Here is an 8,261-nt window from a genome sequence, read left to right on the forward strand (position 1 = left end):
GGGGCTTAGACCCCGCGCGGGGCCCGCCCCCTGCTCGCCCCCGCCCCCGCGCCCGCGTCCGGCCCGCGCGGCCCGCGCGCACTGGGGCCCCGCCGCTGGGGCTCGAGGGCGCGGGTGCGGGGCGCCCACCCCGCCGCCATCCCCCGCCGTAGGGCTGCGGGGCGGGGTGGGGGGCGTAAAAATCCACCCTCTCCTCGGTGCTCGATGTGGCCGCAGAGCGCCAGAGGTCCGGCTAGGGGCCGGGGACCGGGGCGGGAAGGAAAGGGATCCATCCCTTCAGTTTGGGTGTGGGTCAGGGCATCCGAGGGACGCCGCCCCCGACCTCTTGTCTGGAATCCCCACGCGGAGAAGTCGTAATCCCGAGTCTGTGACACCCTGTCGGTTGCCATGGAGACGACTCGATGTTAACCACCGGCGTTCTCGATGAGGGTTGCAGGGGTATGAAGGTAGATCCGGTGAGCGGGGACCCTCCGTTTCGATGTAACTGCGGCTGGAGCCGCGACAGCTTTTGGAAAGGGCTGGACCAGCAGTTGCGAGGGAGAGGGGGCCGGGCCTCAGCCCCGAACGGTCTCGGTTCTCGGGGGCAGGTGGAGAGCTAAAGCGGGGAAGGGGCTGGTCCTCGCCCTTGGGCGAGCGCGTCACATGGATGACTTGGCAGAATAGCTGCTGGGCCAAGGCTGTCCCCTGAGACTCCGCTTTAGGGGAACTGGCAGGGAGCTTTTGATGTTGCCATTTCGGTGAGGGCCCCAGAGCAGAGAGATCCTCTCCAAGACCCCATGGGATGCGGCTTCGGGAAGAGGCCTGAGAGGATTTCCCTCTGTGGTCTGGTGTGTCACCTTAAAACTGCAACGCTGTGGCCGTCCAGTATCAACCACTGTGGGGGAGGGGAGGGCTGGTTAATAATACAGATTCCCAGGCCCCAGTCCAGACCGATCTCTGCATGGGCCTCAGAAACCTGCATTTTAACAAGCGCCCAGGGGAGTTCTGCTCACTGAAGTTTGAGTCTCTAATCTAGAAGGAGGACTGTGCTTTGTGCTTATTCTCTAAAACGTTAGGACAATGCTGAGGATCCCCATGCAGAAACTGCTCTCACCAGTTCTTGCAGAGAAAAGATGGATGCAGGGCTTACAAACCCTTGGTCTGGAGGCAGAGAGCACTTGCGAATGTAAAGCCAGCAAGCTGCAACAGACTGATTTTCTAGAATGGGATCCTCGTTAGTATTTGTCCGTTTGCCATAGTTCAGGAATATTGCTAAATTAATTTAAAAGGTATTTTAAAAAGAACAAAATTAAGAAAAACACTTTAAGGTTCAGAAAATATGTTTTCATTAACTGATTTTTGAGAGTGTTTTTGAGTCTAATAAAGATGCTCAGCTTAAATGACATGATTTTGTTTCTTTAAAGCTCAGAATTAAGTTTCTGTTGGTCTTGGGCAGTTTGCTTCAGCTACGTGCAAAAGGCAAGTTTCTATATCACCCATATGTGGCCTTGAAGGACCCAGTAGAAGTAAAATCGTCCGTTTTTTATTGAATGCAAAAGACTAGGGATGGGGTGTAAATTGAAACTTTAAAAAATTCTGCCTGCAGGGGTGCCTGGGTGGCTCAGTTGGTTAGTTCCCCACTCTTGATTTCAGCTCAGGTCACGATCTCAGGGTTGTGGGATTGAGCCCTGCATCTAGCTCCACGCTGAGCGCAGAGTCTGCTTGTCCCTCTCCCTCTGCTCCTCGCCCTGCTTGTGAGCTCGCTTGTGCTCTCTCTCTCAAATAAATAAATAAAATCTTTTAAAAAATTCTGTCTGCAGATGCTCTGGGCTGCCAGATTCTTAGCCTTCCTCACAAAGCAGCTGATTCCTTTTAAAGATCTGGTGAACCTCAACCTGCCCCAACCTATGATTTATAATGTGTCTGCATGAAATAGGGCTGCCTTCATTATATGTTTTGCATCTCCTTGATGTGGGAGCAAACCTTTAAAGTAATGAGATTATGTGGGAGTTTGCCTTCTTAAAAAACAACTTTACATATATGTGAAAACCAGATATGATTTTGGTTTGCATTATTCAGGTGGGCTGTGTGTATCAAACTCCCTGGTTACTTACCCTTTGGGCATGTGTGGACACAACCTTCGGGACGCTGGGCAGGCTCCATGATGCAGTTGGGGAATTCTTGTTCATTACCTATTGCATCTTTTTTTTTTTTTAAGATTTATTTTATTAGAGACAGCACAAGCAGGGGAGAGGCAGAGGGAGAGGGAGAAGCAGGCTCCCTGTTGAGCAGGGAGTCCTACATGGGACTCGATCCCAGGACCCCGGGATCATGACCTGAGCTGAAGACAGATGCTTAAGGTAGACGCTTAACCGACTGAGCCACCTAGGCGCCCCACCTCTTGTGTCTTCTAGAAGGGGAGTGGATCGCCCAGGCCTTGCTGCTGTTATACTTGGGCAGAGCTCAGGAAATGCTGCCCACATGGGTGAGCCCTTTTAACACCCCTTGGGGTGATTTTCTCTCAGGTTCTCAGGGTTTTAGACAGGATGAGAGCTCATGATGCTTAGTTCTCTGCCTCATTTCTGGGCCCTGCCTGTAGGCACAGCTGTTGCTCTGCTAAACTCTGAGATGCATGCTGGGGGCTGTACTTTACTTGAACTTGTTCCTTCTGAGGCTGCTGGACTTGAGGAAATGCACCTATTCAGAAATGAAAGAAGTAGTGGAGGCGGAGAGGTGGGGACGCCCATGAGCACAGATTGTGCCTGTTCATTAGGGAGGATCATTTCTGAATGACCCTGAGTGCTGTGCCCCAAGCATGGATTTGGGCAGAAAGAAACGATCTGGACTGGTTACACATTACAGCATTTGGTCATGTGGAAAGAATGATCTTCAGGAAAAATCACACCCTCCGCAAAGGATTTTTACAGAGGCAGGGTGAGCCGGAGCCAATCCTGACAATATTCCAGTGGCAAGGGAGCGAGGCTGACTTAGTCACCATTGACATGTTTCTCTTCTTCCTCCCACATAGACTTGTGTAACTATCTTTCGGGGAGGGGCACAGTAATATTCAGAAAAACAACAGCACTTTGAAGAAAAGGGGGGAGAAATGGGGAGGGGTTGGGAGGAGCTCTTGGGTTTTGGGGGCTGTATGGAGTGGACAATGAGGGGCATTCCAGAGCCTCGCAGAACTGGGTGGTCCCTGAAGCCTGAGATGCTGGGAAGGGATTAGGGAGGCTGTCAGAGATAAAGTTGGCTCATAAACTGCAGCACTCACTTAGCACTTTATAAATACCAGCTTACTAATTAATCATCACAAACGTTCCAAAGGCACCAGGAAACCCTTGATGGATTGAAAGAGATACACAGAGGTCAAGGTTCAGGGACAGCCCAAATACTCATTTGAGTCATTTGGAGGAGTGAGGGCAGGGGATGGGGTCACAGCCTGGTTGGTCTCAGGGGCTTTCTTGCCTCCTACAAAGTCTGGAAGCTGTATACAGGATACATGGTGGGGCAGGGGTGGGGGGCCGTTTGAAGCAGGTGCTCCCGGGGCTGCTCAAGCACGACAGGGGCATTGGGCACCAACTGTAGGTAGACTCATTTGCAGGTCATTAAGACCCAACCTGTCTATTGTAGAGCTCTCTTTTTGTGGTTATCTTGGATGCGATCAATCTACTTGAAAACCAAGATCGTCTTTCAGATTAGTTGCATGTGCCCAGCTGGGCAGGCTGGAAAAAAAAAAGCTGAGCGGGTTTTCTGCTTCTGTGAAATCCCTAGGCATTTCAGTGTCCGAGTTTAACACCTAACAGGCCTCAGCGTTAGCCCTATTTTAAACCCTCAAAGTGTGTGTGTGTGTATGTGTGTGTGTACGTTGTGGCTTAAACCCCAGCAAAGCTGCATGCCCAGTGCCTTCCTGAGCCCCTCCCAAAGATGGTAATCTTATGGGCTGCTGATTTCAACTTTCGTCCTGCTCTGTGAAAGTGGTATCAGTCTACATCCAGGCAATCAAGACATATTTATCAAGTATTTTGGGCATTGGGCTCTGGTCCTAGAATTCTTCTGGTCATGGGCACAATGTGGAGGGGTGGGGAGAGCAGCACTAGCTAGTTTGAAGAGTGAGATTTGCTGGACCCCCATGCTGGGGGACAGAGAGGGCATGGCTGTTACAGCTGGACTGCAGCACTTACTACAAGTGCTGGGACTCAGCGCTTATTACAACCCACAGTGAAGCTCTTCATAAAATATCTGACACCCTTTCCCCCCCTCCCCACTCCTGAGACAACTTCCTGGAGGAAGGGACCTGTCTTTCTGGGTCCACTGTGGCTCTTCAGTGCCCAGCGTGGTGCCTGGTCCAAGGTACTGCGGGAGGAATCATTATTGAATGAATGCATGATGGTTTGCTCTGTCCAAGGGCTCGGGATGGACTAGGTATTTTCTCAGTGTCCCCCCTAGAGCATCCGGTGGCCCATTTTTAGCTCTCAAGGTCACTGCCAAGAAAGAGAAGCTGCTAAAATGACACCTCTTTGCACCCACATGACTCAACACAAAACTTAACAGGAGCTCTTAAAAGACAGGCTTCTCAAGTGTCCGTCCCCTGTTCCTCTGAGGACAGTGTCAGCAGCATCAGATAGGGAGTGGGGCCGGGTGACCTGCTGGTCCTTGGGCATCAATGTGGCTCGGAGGTCATTTAGCAGTTCTCTGTTCAGCAGACAAGGGGGAAGAAACAAATCGGAAGGGACCGATCAACACTGCGTGTGACACCCGAGGATTTGGGAAACTGGGAAGGGAAATTGTAAAGTTAGCACCGTGCAGAGGTAGGCAACGTCAATTCAAAGAGAGAGCACAGTACCTAGGCCAGGGACACCTGACCTAAGGTATTAACTAAAAGAAGCAGGTGACTCTTTCAGGAGGGGGCCAGTAAACCCAGATGCCTGGAGGAAAGGGTGTGTCCTGAAGATGTGGTTCTTTCAAGTTTGGTCCTGCAGAAGGCGGGCCTTCCAGCCTCACTGGCGAAACTCCTTTCTGTCCAGATGCAGGGTTCCAACGGTGAGACGTGGTGTGGGTTTCGGGGTTAGGAACTGGGTTTGAAAATCCCAGTGGGGTGACCTTGGGTAAGTTACTTTACCCTTCTGGCCTCCCTTGCATTGTCTGTAGAATGGTAATAACTATCTCCTCCCAGAGCTCTTGAGAGGATTAAATGAGAAAATTTGTGTAAAGTGTTCAGTGTAGTGCGTGATGCATCGTGAAAGCTCAAAATGCTCTCCGTGATGGAAATGATGATAGTCTGACTTCCTGGGACACGTGGCAAGCAATAGCCGTGAAGATATTAATAATCTAGTCTGGGTGAGAGTTTAACACAGGGATTGGCAAATTTGGCCCACTGGCTTTTTCCTTAAAGGTATTTATTTATTTATTTATTTATTTATTTATTTATTCATTCATTCATTCATTCATTCATTTATTTATGAGAGAGAGAGTGCAGGTGGGAGGGGCAGAGGGAGAGGGAGAGGGACAAGTAGACTCCACGCTTAGGACGGAGCCCCACACAGGGCTTGAACTCATGACCCTGAGATCATGACCTGAGCCCAAATCAATAGCCAGACGTTTAACTTACTGAGTCACCCAGGAGCCCCACCACCAACTATTTTTATAAATAAAGTTTTATTAGGACACAGCCATGCTCATTTGTTTAGATATCATGCTGCAATGAGGCAGAGTTGAGTAATGGCGACGGGGATCCCATGGTCCCTGAAGTGAATGGCCCTTTCTAAGAAAATGGTTCTTACTGTCTGGCCCTTTACAGAAAAAGCTTGCCAATCCTATCCTCATCGAGTTGTAAATAACCAGCTGGCTTCTGGAATTCTCAGGAAAGTGATATAGTAGAGCAGTTAAGAGTGAGAAGTCTGAGTTCTGACACTCTTGCTCTTAGGCAAGTTCCTTACCTACTCATCGCTTTCACAGGTGAAACGGGAGTGATACACATTGTGAGGACAAAGTGGGATAAGGTCTGGACTGTGCTTAGCACAGTGAGTGTTTGATGGTTGGCAAGGACACTATAAAGAAGTTTGCTATTATTAACTATTAAACTTCAGCCGGCAAGAGGGACAAAGAAACTCCCAGAAGAGGGTCACTGCTGCGTGCAGCTCTCTCTACAGAATGCCCAGCAGTAATCCCTTAGAAAGCCCAAAAAGAGGATGTGAGCATCAAAGGTGAGCTCTCCCACGCAACATACCCAGTGAATTAATGATCCCAGCTCCTTCCCAGGAAAGCAACAGATTGGAACATGAAAGGGGAGCAAAGGTTAAGGCCATGAGGTCTAGCACAGTATCATTAGTCCCTGGCACATAGTAGGTATCCAGTATTTGTTGCCTGAATGAATGAAGGCTGGTTGTTTAACCATAAAAGTGATTTTTCAGTCAGAAAGAAAAATTAAGAAAACAACACATTTATAATTGCACCAAAAATAATAAAATACCTAGGAATACACTTAACCAAAGAAGTGAAAGACTTATATTCTGGAAACTATGAAACATTGAAGAAAGATATTGAAGATGACACAAAGATATTCCATGCTCACGGACGGGAAGAACACATATTGTTAAAATGTCCATGTTACCCAACACAATCTACCGATTCAATGAAATCCCCATCAAAATACCAACAGCATTTTTCACAAAGCTAGAACAAATAATACTAAAATTTTTATGGAACCACAAAAAAACCCAAAAAGCCAAAGCAATCTTAAGAAAAGCAAACCTAGAGGTATCACAATCCCAGATTTCACCCTATATTACAAAGCTGTAGTAATCAAATCAGCATGGTACTGGCACAAAAAATAGACACACAAATCAACAGAACAGAATAGAGAGCCCAGGAATAAATCCATGATTAAATGGTCAATTAATCTATGTTAAAGGAGGCAAGAAGTACAATGGGAAACAGACAGTCTCTTCAACAAATGGTGTTGGGAAAACCGGACAGCTACATGCAAAAGAATGAGACTGGACTACCTTTTAACACCCTACACATAAATAAACTCAAAGTGAATTAAAGATCTAAATGTGAGACCTGAAACCATAAAAATCCTAGAAGAGAGCACAGGCAGTAATCTCTCTGACATCGGCCATAGCAACATCTTTCTAGATCCATCTCCCGAGGCAAGGAAAACAGAAGCAAAAGTAAATTATTGGGACTACATCAAAATAAAAAGCTTCTTCACAGTGAAGGAAACAATCAACAAAACGAAAAAGCAATCTACTGAATGGGAGAAGATATTCGCAAATGACACATCATTTAAAGGGTGAGTATCCAAAATATATAAAGAACTTATACAACTCAACACCAAAATAAATAAATAAATAAATAAATAAATAATAAATAAACTATCTAATTAAAAAACCCATATGATTTCATGCAGTAGTGAAACCTAAAAACAAACAAACGAATAAACAAACAAAAAGCAGAATCAGACCTAGAAACACAGAGAACAAGCTGATGATTGGCAGAGGGAAGGGGGTGGGGGGTTGGGCGAGATTGGGGTAGGGGAGTGAGAGATCCAGGCTTCCACTTATGGAATGGATAAGTCATGGGAGTAAAAAGCACAGCATAGGGAATACAGTCAATGATACTGTAATAGTGATGTATGGCGACAGAAGGTGGCTACACGTGCAGGGAACACAGCATAATGTATAGACTTGTCACATCACTATGTTGCATACCTGAAACTGGTCTAACATGATGTGCCAACTATACTAAAAAAAAAAAAAAAAAAAAGTGATTCATCAGCCATGAAGTGATTCATCAGGCACCTCTGATTTCTATGATGCTAAGACCACAGTCAGCCGGAAGATAAAATTTCTGCCTCTAATATCTTAGGGTCTTAGGAATGAAAGCCACATGCTACAGAGGAGAGGACACTCAAAACAGGGGGCCTTCGAGCGGTTCCTGCCACAGGATGCAGGCAGAGGCGTTGTGGTGGGTTGCTGGGGAACAAAAGGTTTAAAAACAAAAGCAGGCACGTAAGGTCATGAATTGGCCCCAAATAACTTGGGACACTGAGCACACGGGTGCAAGCAGCACATCTTGATGGAAAAGAGGCCAAGTCTGCCCTCACCTGGCACCCCACCTCCTGCTTCAGGAGGTGCCTCAGCTCAAAGAGGAATTCATCAGCATTAGCAGGTTTTGGGTTTCCGCTCATCGTTAGGTGTATTGCTTTCATCCCTAAGACCCAGAAAAATTGGAAACCACTCCAACTTACCAGGAGTGCACTTTGGAATGCAGATCTG

Source organism: Mirounga angustirostris, unplaced genomic scaffold, assembly GCF_029215605.1.
Source record: "Mirounga angustirostris isolate CCGP_5_RB_7025 unplaced genomic scaffold, mMirAng1.0.hap1 SCAF_4, whole genome shotgun sequence".
In the NCBI taxonomy this organism is placed as follows: domain Eukaryota; kingdom Metazoa; phylum Chordata; class Mammalia; order Carnivora; family Phocidae; genus Mirounga; species Mirounga angustirostris.